Source organism: Odocoileus virginianus, unplaced genomic scaffold (assembly GCF_023699985.2).
Source record: "Odocoileus virginianus isolate 20LAN1187 ecotype Illinois unplaced genomic scaffold, Ovbor_1.2 Unplaced_Scaffold_2, whole genome shotgun sequence".
Lineage (NCBI taxonomy): Eukaryota > Metazoa > Chordata > Mammalia > Artiodactyla > Cervidae > Odocoileus > Odocoileus virginianus.
In genome coordinates, this window is record NW_027224264.1 from 6854540 (window position 1) to 6868765 (window position 14226).

Below are 14226 nucleotides of genomic sequence, written 5' to 3' on the forward strand. Positions count from 1 at the left end.
CTGCCTAGCCACGGCTCTTCCCCCACTTGCCTGGCACCACAGAGACACGACACCTGTTGCTCCACCTACACTAATCAGAGCTCTTTGGCGTTGGTCACATCTCTCAGCCAGCTTGGCTGTTGAGTGAAATTGCCCCAGGTGGCAATTTTCCTCCCTGCATTATTGATTCATTTGGCTTGGGTCTGGCCACCGGGCTGGTCACAGTCTCAGCCCCTGCTTGAGGCTCTCTCCCTGTCAGTTCCAAAGAAGGACCCAATGCCATCGTGTCCTCATAAATTCAGGATCAGTGTTCAAAGATGACTCGCTGGCACCATCTAGCATCATGAGTAATCACATCACCACCCAAGACAGGCATCCAGAATAGATGGGTCAGGGGTCCTCCTCTCTTACACACATAGCTTCTTACCATATTTTTAGTTTAGTGTGTTTTCCATAGTTCAGTGAAAACAGAACATTCTTAGACATAAATCACAGCAATATTTTTTAATCCATTTGCTAGATTAATGGAAATAGAAACAAAAATAAACAAGAGATCTAATTAAACTTAAGAACTTTTGCATAGCGATGGAAACCATAAACAAAATGAAGACAACCTGTAGAATGAGAGAAAATATTTGCACATGATGCTATTGATAAGAGATTAATTTCCAAAAAATACAAACAGTTCATATAGCTTGATATCAAAATAACCAAACAACCCAATCAAAAAATGAACAGGAGATTTAAATAAACATTTCTCCAAGATGGCCAGCAGGCACATTAAAAGATGCTCAATTATTAGAGAAATACAAATCCAAACTACAGGGAGATATCACCTCAGACCAGTTAGCAGAAACTGTCATGTTTAGCTAGCATGCTAACTGTCATGTCATGTTAGCAGAAACATGCTCAGTCATGTCCAACTCTTTGCCACTCCATGGACTACAGATGGCCAGGCTCCTCCATCCATGGAATTTTCCAGATAAGAATACCAGGGTCAGTTGCCATTTCCTCCTCCAGAAGATCTTCCCCACCCAGGGATGGAACCCACATTTCCTGTGTCTCCTGCATTGCAGGAGGATTCTTTGGCCACTTGGGAAGCCCAATGAAGAAAACTGCAACAGCGGCAAAAGGGCTGGAGAGCGCCCGTGTGTCTTGAACCACCCTGGAAAGGTAATTGAGTCACTTTGTAGTTGAAGGAGCCACTGATCTACAGCCAGCAGATATCAGTTAGAATGGCCATAATTAAACTATCTACAAATAATAAATGCTAGAGGGTGTGGAGAAAAAGGAACCTTCTTACAATGTCGGTGAGAATGTAAATTTGTGCAGCCACTATTGAGAACAACAGTAAGGAGAATCCTTAAAAACAACTAAAAATAGAGCTCCCATGTGATCAGCAATACCACTCATGGGCATATATCCAAAGAAAACCATAATTTGAAAAGATACATGCACCCAATGTTCACTGTAGCACTGTTTACAATAGCCAAGACATGGAAGCAACCTAAATGTCCATCAACAGATGAATGGATAAAGAAGATGTGGTATATATACACAATGGAATATTACTCATCATTAAAAAGAATGAAATAATGCCATTTGCAGCAACATGGATGGACTTAGAGATTGTCATACTGAGTGAAGTAAATCAGACAAAGACAAATATCACATGATATCATTTATATATATAAGTATGCTAAGTCACTTTAATCATGTCTGACACTTTGCGACCCCATGGACCATGACCCACCAGGCTCCTCTGTCCATGGGATTCTCCAGGCAAGAATACTGGAGTGGGTTGCCATGCCCTCCTCCAGGGGATCTTCCTGACCCAGGGATTGAAACTGCATCTCTTGTGTCTCCTGCATTGGCAGGTGGGTTCTTTACCACTAGTACCACCTAGAAAGCTCGATATTATTTATATGTATAATCTAAAAACACGATAAAAATAAACTGTTTACCAACCAGAAATAGACTCACAGACATAGAAAACGAATTTATGGTTACCAAAGGGGATGGGAGGAGATAAATTAGGAGTTTTGGATTAACATATACACTGTACTATAAATAAAATTAGTAAAGAAAAGGACATATATATAGTGCAAGGAGCTATACTCAATATATATAATATATTTTATATATCATATAATCTATAATGGAAAAGAATCTGTATAACTGAAACACTTTGATATACACTTGAAACTAATACAATGTTGTAAAATTTTTTTAATGTTTAATTTAAAAAATGATTAGATTTTATGAATCTAACAAATCATTCTCAAATGTATAAAGCAAAAAAATAGATATACCTGCAAAATGAGCAATCCTGACATAATACTAGTGAGATTTGTACATAACTTTTTCATTATTGACAGTTAATTCTTATAAAAAATTAAATATTAGTGACATAAAATGTAATTAACAACCTTAATCTAATGAACAAAAATTGAATTCTATACACAAAAACTAAAAATATCAATTATTTTCATAGATAAATGGAACACTTACATATATTAATTATATTAAGGGGTTGAGAAAGTTAAGTTTCAGAGAATTGGTATTTGATTAAAACACAAGTTAGATTTCAATGGCAAAATTTTTTTTAATTCCCTTACATTCGGAAATTTTAAAGCACATTTCTAAGTCACAGATTAAAGAATAATGGATGGAAGTTTTTAAATACATAGAACTAAATAATACTAAAATGCTTCATATAAAACCTATTAGATATAAATAGCTGGTATTTAGAAGGAAAGTTATTGTCTCACATGTTTTATTAGAAAATGATATCAATTATTATTTAATTTACTTAAATCATCTCAAAATTAGTATGCTATATATCTAGTTTAAGAAATTTAAATAAAGAACAAGATAAAAATGTAATAAAAGAAAGGAGACAATAATAATAAGAAAAAACTCAAAAAGCGAGGAGATTAAAAAGAGCATACAAAACCAAAGAGTGCTTCTTTGAAAGATTGATATTCATAAAATTGACTAACCTTTGGTAAAATTTATTCTAACAAAAGATAGAAGGCAAAAAATACAATTCTAGAAATCAAAGTGGCTCCTTAATATAGGTACAGATCAGATTAAAAGTAGAATAAGATAATACTTTGAAAAACTTTATGCCAAAGAAGACAACTAGACAAATTCTAATTACCTGTACATCACCAAAAATTTTTTTTAAATACAATTTTAGTAGTCCAACAACTATTTTAAAAATTGAAGCGGTATTAAGATCTTTCTCATAAAGAAAATAGCACAGAGAAAGTCTTTTGTTAGTGTTTTCTACCAAAATATGAAGAACCAGATTATTTCCATCTTAAATAATATATTCTAGAAAATAAAATAGATAATACTCCCTAACTCATTCTATGAAGTTATTATAATCTTGCTATCTGAACCAAAAGACAATATGAGAATGAAACTTTATATTCCATTCTCTCTCATGACCTAGATTATAGGAAAATCTTAAAATTAAAAAGAGTTAATTGAGTCAAATAATACATAAAGATACTAATATACAATGATCAAGTTGAATTTATCCGAAGCAGTCGAGTGGCTGGCCTAAATATAATAAATATTATTATGTTAACATATTAACCACCATGTGAGAAATTCATTTTAAACGTGCATCTAGATCCATGTGTAATTTGCCTCCCATTGACACTCATTCATTAATTATTCCAATATATTTAATGAATACAGACTCTATTACACATATGTATCACATGACATTGTGATAATATATTTATGCAGTGGCCTCATCAAAGAAACTGAGTCCTCCTTAAAGGCAGTCAGTATTCACCACTGTATCTATAGCACAATCACTGGAATAGAGTGTATATGTAACATATGTGCATATATATGTGTGATATATGCATGGGATAGCCTAAGAAACAGAGCAAAAGTTTACCTGGTGTAGAGTCAGGAAAGCATTGTTTGAGATGCATGTGTACTTGCTCAGTCACTCAGTTGTGTCTGACTCTTTGTGACCCTGTGGACTGTAGCCTGCCAGGCTCCTCTGTCCATGGGATTTTCCAGGCAAGAATACTGGAGTGGGTTGCCATTTCCTTCTCCAGGGGATCTTCCCCACCCAGGGATCAAACCCATGTCTCCTGCATTGGCAGGTGGATTCTTTACCACTGAACCACCTGAGAAGTCCCCTACTTGGCAGTGCCCAAACAGGAGCTTACCTTAAAAGATGCATGTAGCAATAGTCAAGCTATGGAAATAACCTAAATATCCATCGACAGATCAATGGATAAATAAAATGTTGTATTACCATCCAGTGAAACGTCATTCTGCTTTAAATAAATAAATAAGAAAGAAATCCTGCTATTTGCAACAACATAGATGGATCTGGAGGACATTATGCTTAGTGAAATAAGCCAGACACAGAAGGACAAATATTGTATTAGTTCACTTACGCTTATTAAACAATTCCCCATTTCCCCTCACTCCAATCCCTTGAAACCACAATTCTGTTCTCTGCTTCTCTAAATTCCACTGTTTTAGATACCCCATATAAGTGACAACATGCAGTATTTGTTCTGTATCTGCCTCACTTCATTTAGCATAATATCCTCAGCTCCATCCACAGTGTTGTAGATGGCATGATTTACTTCTTTTAAAAATGAATACTATTCCATTCTATGTATATACCATATTTTCTTTTTTGTTGAGATATAACAGACAAGTAATATTGTTTAAGTTCAGGGTATAGAGTGTACTCATTTATATATTTCAATATGATTACCACCACTAGCAGCATTAGCTAACACCTCTATCATGCCATATAACTATTCTTTCCATTTTCATCCCATATTTTCTATATTAATTCATCTGTCACTGGACTTTAGATTGTTTATATATCCTGGCTATCATGAATAACGCTGCAAAGAACATGTGAGTGCAGATATCTCTTCAAGGTCTTGATTTCAATTATTTTGGAGATACATATATATACACACACATACATACACTCAAAAGTATCTTAAGGCTGTATATTATCAACCTATTTATTTAACTTCTATGCAGAGTACGTCATGAGAAATGCTGGGCTGGATGACTCACAAGCTGGAATCAAGACTGCTGGGAGAAATACCAACAACCTCAGATATGCAGATGATACCACCCTAATGGCAGAAAGCGAAGAGGAACTAAAGAGCTTCTTGATGAAGATGAAAGAGGAGAGTGAAAAAGCTGGCTTAAAACTCAACATTCAAAAAACTAAGATCGTGGCATCTGGTCCCATCACTTCATGGCAAACAGATGGGGAAAAAGTGGAAACAGTGACAGATTTTATTTTCTTGGCTCCAAAATCACTGCAGATGGTGACTGCAGCCATAAAATTTTAAAATGCTTGTTTCTTGGAAGAAAAGCTATGACAAATCTAAACAGTGTATTAACAACTAGAGACATTACTTTGCCGACAAAGGTCCATATAGTCAAAGCTATGGTTTATTCACTAGTCATGTATGGATGTGAGAGTTGGACCATAAAGAAGGCTGAATGCTGAAGAATTGATGCTTTTGAACTGTGGTGTTGGAGAAGACTCTTGAGAGTCCCTTGGACTGCAAGGAAATCAAACCAGTCCATCCTAAAGGAGATCAGTCCTGGGTGTTCATTGGAAAGACTGATGCTGAAACTGAGGCTCCAATACTTTGGCCACCTGATGCAAAGAGCTGACTCATTGGAAAAGACCCTGATGCTGGGAAAGATTGAGGGCAGGAGGAGAAGAGGGCAACAGAGATGAGACGGCTGGATGGCGTCACTGACTCAATTGATGTGAGTTTGAGTGAACTCTGGGAGTTAGTGAAGCACAGGGAAGCCTGCTGCGCTCCAGTCCATGGGGTCAGAAGGAGTTGAACACGACTTACTGACTAAACAACAACAACTCAGACATGAGATTGCCATATGATATGCAGTTCTATTCTTTTCATTTTTTATTGATGTATAGTTGATACACAATATTACCTAAATTGCGGGTGTACAACATACTGATACACAATATTCAAGGGTTATATTCCACTATAGTTACTACAAAATACTGGCTACTTTCCCAGTGTCATACAATATATTCTTGTAGCTTATTTATTTGTACATAATAGTTTGTACCTCTTAATCCCTTACTACTATCTTGCCCTCCCTTCTTCCCTTCCCTACTGGTAACCACTGGTTTGTTCTCTATATCTGTGGGTGTTTTTGTTGTTGAAGTCAATAGTTTATTGTTTTTAGATTCCACATATAACAAATATCATACAGTATTTTCTTTGTCTCTTTGACTTATTTCACTAAACTTCATGCCCTACAATTCCATACATGTTTCTGCAAATTGCCAAATTATCATTCTTTTTATAGCTGAGTAGTATTCCATTGTGTGTGTGTGTTTGTGTGTGTGTGTGTGTGTGTGTGTGTGTATGCCACATCTTCTTTATCCATTCATCTGCTGATGGACACTTAGGTTGTTTTCATATCTTGGCAATTGTAAATAATGTTGCTATGGACCTTGAGGTGCATGTACTTTTCAAATTAGTGTTTTTGTTGTGGTTTTTTTTTTTCTGATATATACCCAGGAGTAAAATTATTGGGTCATAAGGTAGCTCTGTTTTTAGTTTTCAGAGAAATTTCCACACTGTTTTCCACAGTGGGTGCACCAAATTACATTTCTCCTAACAGTGTCTGAGTGCTCCATTCTCTCCACAATCCCCTCAACATTTATGCTATTTTGGATGATAGTTATCCTGATAGGTATAAGGTGATACTCATTGTGGCTTTACTCTCCATTTCTCTGATGATTAACGATTATTGTTGAGCATCTTGTCATGTGTAGTTGTCCTATTTGGATTCTTTGAGGACATTCCACAGTTTTCCAGAATGGCTGTACCAAATTACATTCCCACGAACAATGTGTAAGGTTTCCTTTTCTTTATATTGTCATCAACACTTGTTCATAGTGATGCTTCCTAAGGCCCACTTGACTTGGCACTTCAGGATGTCTGGCTATAGATGAGTGATCACACCATCGTGGTTATCTGAGTCATGAATATCTATTTTCTATAGTTCCTCTGTGTATTCTTGCCACGTCTTCTTAATACCTTCTGCTTCTGTTAGGTCCATACCATTTCTGTCCTTTATTGTGCTCATCTGTGCATGAAATGTTCCCTTGGTATCTTTAACTTTCTTAAAGAGACCTCTAGTCTTTCCCATTCTATTGTTTTCCTCTATTTCTTTGCATTGATCGCTGAGGAAGGCTTTCTTATCTCTCCTTGCTATTCTTTGGAACTCTGCATTCAAATGGGTATATCTTTCCTTTTCTCCTTTGCTTTTTGCTTCTCTTCTTTTCTCAGCTATTTGTAAGGCCTTGTCAGACAACCATTTTGCCTTTTTTCATTTCTTTTCTTGGGGGGATGGTCTTGATCACTGCCTCCTGTACAATGTCACAAACTTCCATCCATAGTTCTTCAGGCACTCTATCAGATCTAATCCCTTGAATCTCTTTGCCACTTCCACTGTATGATCTTTTCCCTACCTTTTTCAATTTAAGTCTGAATTTGGCAATAAGGAGTTCATGATCTGAGCCGCAGTCAGCTCCTGGTCTTGTTTTTGGTGACTGTATAGAGTTTCTCCATCTTTGACTGCAAATAATATCACTACAAAACTAGTGGAAGTGACGGAATTCCAGTTGGCCATTTCAAATCCTAAAAGATGATGCTGTGAAAGTGCTGCACTCAATATGCCAGCAAATCTGGAAAACTCAGCAGTGGCCACAGGACTGGAAAAGGTCAGTTTTCATTCCAGTCCCAAAGAAAGGCAATGCCAAAGAATGTTCAAACTACCACACAATTGCACTCATCTCACACACTAGCAAAGTAATGCTCAAAATTCTCTAAGCCAGGCTTCAACAGTATGTGAACCATGAACTTCCAGATGTTCAAGCTGGATTTAGAAAAGACAGAGGAATGAGAGATCAAATCGCCAACATCCTCTGGATCATCAAAAAAGCAAAAGAATTCCAGAAAAACATCTATTTTTGCTTTATTGACTATGCCAAAGCCTTTGACTGTGTGGATCACAACAAACTATGGAAAATTCTTAAAGAGATGGAAATATCAGACCACCTTACCTGCCTCCTGAGAAATCTGTATGCAGGTCAAGAACAACAGTTAGAACTGGACATGGAAAAACAGACTGGTTCAAAACTGGGAAAGGAGTACATAAGGCTGTATATTGTCACTCTGTTTATTTAACTTATATGCAGAGTACATCATGCAAAATGCCGGGCTGGATGACGCACAAGCCGGAATCAATAGTGCTGGGAGAAATATCAATAATCTCACATATGCAGATGACAGCACCCTTCTGGCAGAAAGCGAAGAGGAACTAAAGACCATCTTGATGAAAGTGAAAGAAGAGAGTGAAAAAATTGGCTTAAAACTCAACATTCAGAAAACAAAGATCATGGCATCTGGTCCCATCACTTCATGGCAAATAGACAGGGAAACAGTGGAAACAGTGACAGACTTTATTTTGGGGGGCTCCAAAATCACTGCAGATGGTGACACAGCCATGAAATTAAAAGACGCTTGCTCCTTGGAAGAAAAGTTATGACCAACCTAGACAGCATATTAAAAGCAGAGACATTACTTTGCCAACAAAGGTCCATCTAGTCAAAGCTATGGTTTTTTCCAGTAGTCACATATGGATGTGAGAGTTGGACTATAAAGAAAGCTGAGAGCCTGAAGAATTGATGCTTTTGAACTGTGGTGTTGGAGAAGACTCTTGAGAGTCCCTTGGATTGCAAGGAGATCAAACCAGTCCATCCTAAAGGAAATCAGTCCTGAATATTCATTGGAAGGACTGATGCTGAAGCTGAAACTCCAATGCTTTGGCCACCTGATGCAAAGAACCAACTCATTTGAAAAGACCCTGATGCTGGGAAAGATTGAAGGTGGGAGGAGAAGGGGATGACAGAGGATGAGATGGTTGGATGGCATCACCAACTCAATGGACATGAGTTTGAGTAAGCTCTGGGAGTTGGTGATGGACAGGGAAGCCTGGCATACTGCAGTCCATGGGGTCACAAAAAGTCAGACACGACTGAGCAACTGAACTGAACTGAACAAAACTTGTTATCTTGTTGTTGGCATTTCTTTTTATAATAGCCATTCTAAAAAGTGGGAGCTGATATCACATTGTGGTTTTCTTTTTATTTCCCTAATAATGAGTGATGCTGAGCACCTTTTCATATAGCTCTTGGCTATTTGTACATCTTCTTGTGAGACATGTTTACTCAAGAAAATCATGCTGGTAAAACTGAATGTCTACATGCAAAGAATAAAAATGAATCTGTATCTTATACCATATACAAATATCAGCTCAAAAGGGTTTAAAGACTTCAGCATAATACCTGAAACTGTAAAACTCCAAGAAGAAAACACAGAGGGAAGTCTTCTGGACTTCAATCTTGGCAACAATTTCTTGGATATGACACAAAAAGTACAGGCAACAAAAACACATATAGACACGTGGGACCACATCAAACTCACAACCTTCTGTAGAGTAAAGGAAACAATCAATAAAATGACAAGGCAAACAACAGAATGGGAAAAAATATTGGCAAATTCGGTGTCTGTTAAACAGTTATAATATTTGAAGAACTCCTACAACTCAATAGCAAAATAATAATAGTAATAATCGCATTTGAAAATGGACAAATAACTTAAATAGACACTTCTGTTTTGTTAATTTTTAGCTTTATTATTCTCTCATCAGCAAATATCATCTGTATTTTTCTACTATTTTGACTTTATTTTCTTCTTTGAAGTTCAGTTGTTGCAGATTTATCTAACTAACTGATAAGAACCTCTTGATATATTCTCTGTTTAAAAGCTGTATAGTTCAATGTTTATTTTTCTGTAATTTCAAAATTTGAGGTTATATATATCCGATGTATTCTTTTCTTGAATTTGTATTGGAGTATATAGTTGATTTTCAATGTAATGTTAGTTTCAGGAATAAAACAAAGTGAATCAGTTAAATATACATATATCTACTCTTTTTTAGATTCTTTTCCCTTATAGATTATTACAGAGTATTGAGTAGAGTTCTCTGTGGGCCTCTTTTTAAAAAATTAATTTATTTATCTTAATTGGAGGCTAATTACTTTACAATATTGTAGTGGCTTTCACCATACATCGACACAAATCAGCCATGGGTGTACATGTGTTCCCCAGCCTGAACCCCCCTCCCACCTCCCTCCCCATCCCATCCCTCTGGGTCATCCCAGTGCACCAACCCTGAGCACTTGTCTCATGCATCAAACCTGGACTGGCGATCTATTTCACATATGGTAATATACATGTTTCAATGCTATTCTCTCAAATCATCCCACCCTCACCTTCTCCCACAGAGTCCAAAAGTCTGTTCTTTATCTCTGTGTCTCTTTTGCTGTCTTGCATATAGGGTCATCATTACCATCTTTCTAAATTCCATATATATGCATTAATATATGTATTGGTGTTTTTCTTTCTGAATTACTTCACTCTGTATAATAGGCTCTGGTTTCATCAACCTCATTAGAACTGATTCAAATGCATTCTTCTTAATAGCTGAGTAATATTCCATTGGGCATATGTACTACAGCTTTCTTATTCAATCATCTGCCAATGGGCATCTAGGTTGCTTCCATGTCCTGGCTATTGTAAACAGTGCTGTGATGAACATTGGGTACACGTGTCTCTTTCAGATCTGGTTTCCTCAGTGTGTATGCCCAGGAGTGGGATTGCTGGGTCATATGGCAGTTCTATTTCCAGTTTTTTAAGAAATCTCCACACTGTTCTCCATAGTGGCTGTACTAATTTGCATTCCCACCAACAGTGTAAGAGGGTTCCCTTTTCTCCACACCCTCTCCAGCATTTATTGCTTGTAGACTTTTGGATAGCAGCCATCCTGACTGGCGTATAATGGTACCTCATTGTGGTTTTGATTTGCATTTCTCTGATAATGAGTGATGTTGATCATCTTTTCATGTGTTTTTGTGCCATCTGTATGTCTTCCTTGGAGAAATGTCTGTTGAGTTCTTTGGCCCATTTTTTGATTGGGTCATTTATTTCTCTGGAGTTGAGCTGGAGGAGTTGCTTGTATATTTTTGAGATTAATCCTTTGTCTGTTGCTTCGTTTGCTATTATTTTCTCCCAATCTGAGGGCTGTCTTTTCACCTTGCTTATAGTTGTCCTTTGTTGTGCAAAAGCTTTTAAGTTTCATTAGGTCCCATTTGTTTATTTTTGCTTTTGTTTCTAAAATTCTGGGATGCGGGTCATAGAGGATCCTGCTGTGATTTATGTCGGAGAGTGTTTTGCCTATGTTCTCCTCTAGGAGTTTTATAGTTTCTGGTCTTACATTTAGATCTTTAATCCATTTTGAGTTTATTTTTGTGTATGGTGTTAGAAAGTGTTCTAGTTTCATTCTTTTACAGGTGGTTGAACAGTTTTCCCAGCACCACTTGTTAAAGAGGTTATCTTTTTTCCATTGTATATCCTTGCCTCCTTTGTCGAAGATAAGGTGACCATAGGTTCGTGGATAGCTAAATATCTTTAATAGTAAGATTGTCTCATGTCTACTTGTTGATATGCCACTTTTTGCTTTTGTTTCTTTGTGTTAAGCTTTTTTAGAAAATTTCCTCTGTGTTTTGTCCTTCCCTATATTAATCTACTTTTCTTTGTTTTATTTCAATTATGCCTTCTAAAGTTTATTGTTTTTAGTGCCAAATGCTACTTTAATAACTATGGCTTTATGCAATAAACTTAAATCATGATTTCTTTAATTATAAACTGTAGAAAATACATTAGTGGCTACACACTATGGCAGATAAGAAAATAACTACTTAATACTTCTTCTGACTCTAAATCCACCTCTATCTCTTAATTACAATTTTTTATGTTCATATTTTTAGTTCATATGGTTATCTTCATATATACAAGTAATAAACTAAGAATAATTTTATTTCATCAACTTTTAAAGCAATCACTATGAAAGGTAAAGGAGTAATTACATTTAAATATTCTTCCAACTGCTCTCCCAATTTACACCTGCTGATTTGGATCAGAAAGAACATTGTTTCTATATCATTAAATGTTATTGTGGCAGAAAGTGGATATAGTTCATTTCCTTTTTCTAGGAACTCACAAAAGCTACATTTCCCAGCCTCCCTTGTAGTTAGGTTGGACCATGTGATGAATTATACCACCAAGAATGTGAACAGAAATGATTTATACAGCTTCCAAATTTGGCCTCTAGAATATCCTGTGAGAATCTTGTTTCTTGCTCTAGCTCTTACTCTCTCTCTCTCTCTCTCTCTCCAATACATTTACCTGAAAGCGAATGATTTCCAGGCAGCAGAACTACACATTGAAAATGGCCTTGAATTCCTGAGTCACTGTGTGGAAGAGAAGAGTCGCTTAAGAGAGACACTTAACAGACAGTGATGGGAACAAGAAATAACCCTTTACTGAGTTCAAGCTCTGATATTTTGATAGTGCTTATTAGAGCAGTTATCAATCCTTTTCCTAAGTAATGCAATTGATTCTATATCCTTGTATGTAAATAGATATCTTCCATTGTATTTTTAAAATATATTCCATGTTCATCACAAATACCTTCATAAAATTTTCTTCACATTTAACTTCATTAGTTGAATTTTTCATAAAGAACAATTGATGGGGATTTTATCACCTACTCTGGTAGGATGAATGATGACTCCTCCACACAGGTTGTCTATGCCCTAATTCTGGAATGCTGAGAATATGTTATGTCAAGTTGCAAGAGATACTTCACTGGTGGAATTAAGATTACTAGTAAGTTGACCTTAAGATAGAGTATGAAACTGGAGCCTATTATACAGAGTGAAGTAAGTCAGAAAGAAAAACACCAATACAGTATATTAACGCATATATATGGAATTTAGAAAGATGGTAATGATAACCCTATATGCGAGACAGCAAAAGAGACACAGATGTATAGAACAGTCTTTTGGACTCTGTGGGAGAAGGCGAGGGTGGGATGATTTGAGAGAATAGCATTGAAACATGTATATTATCATATGTGAAACAGATCACCAGTCCAGGTTGGATGCATGAGACAGGGTGCTCGGGGCTGGTGCACTGGGATGACCCAGAGGGATGGGATGGGGAGGGAGGTGGGAGGGGGGTTCAGGATGGGGAACACATGTACACCCATGGCTGATTCACATCAATGTATGGCAAAAACCACTACAATATTGTAAAGTAATTAGCTTCCAATTAAAAAATTAAAAAAGAGTATCCTAAGTTAGCCAGCTGGGCCCAATGTAATCACAGGAGCCCCTTGAGACTCTAAGCAGAGAAATCACCAAACTAAGCTGCACATAGCATTCTGAAATACAGAAAGTATGAGGTAATAAATTTATATTGTTTTAAGCTTTGGATTTTGTGGTAATTTGTTACACATGCAATAGAAAATTATTACACCTTCATTCTTGCATGTTTAAAATAATGTCTGTGTATAAATTCTTTTTCTCATTTCTTTCTACTCAAGATATCTTAGGCATTTCTTCTCTGTTTTTTGGAATTGATTATTATTGTCTAGATATCTGATGCCAGCCTGATTCTTTTGTCCTTGTAGTTGATTTCATTGGGAATGGAGAGTGGCCTGGGTATGTACCCACAGCATTTTTCCTTGACATTTGAGGTGCAGTAAACTTAGCACATTGTGCTTTGGTAGTGATATTGCTGTCAATCAGCCACTAAGTCGTGTCTGACTCCTTGCAGCCCCATGGACTGCAGCATGCCAGGTTCCCTGTCCTTCACTGTCTCCCAGAGTTTGCTCAATTCATGTTCCATTGAGTCAGTGATGCTATCTAACCATCTCATCCTCTGCTGCCCCCTTCTCCTTTTGCCTTCAATCTTTCCCAGCATCAGGGTCTTTTCCAATGAGTCAGCTCTTTGCATCAGGTGGCCAAAGTATTAGAGCTTCAGCTTCAGCATCAGTTCTTCCAATGAATATTCAGAATTTATTTCCTTTAGGATTGACTGGTTTGATCTCCTTGCTGCCCAAGGGACTTTCAAGAGTCTTCTCCAGCACCACAATTTGAAAGCATCAATTCTTGGCATTCAGCCTTCTTTATGATCCAACTCTCACATCTGTACATGACTACTGGTAAAACCATAGCTTTGACTATATGGAATTTGTCAGCAACAATGATGT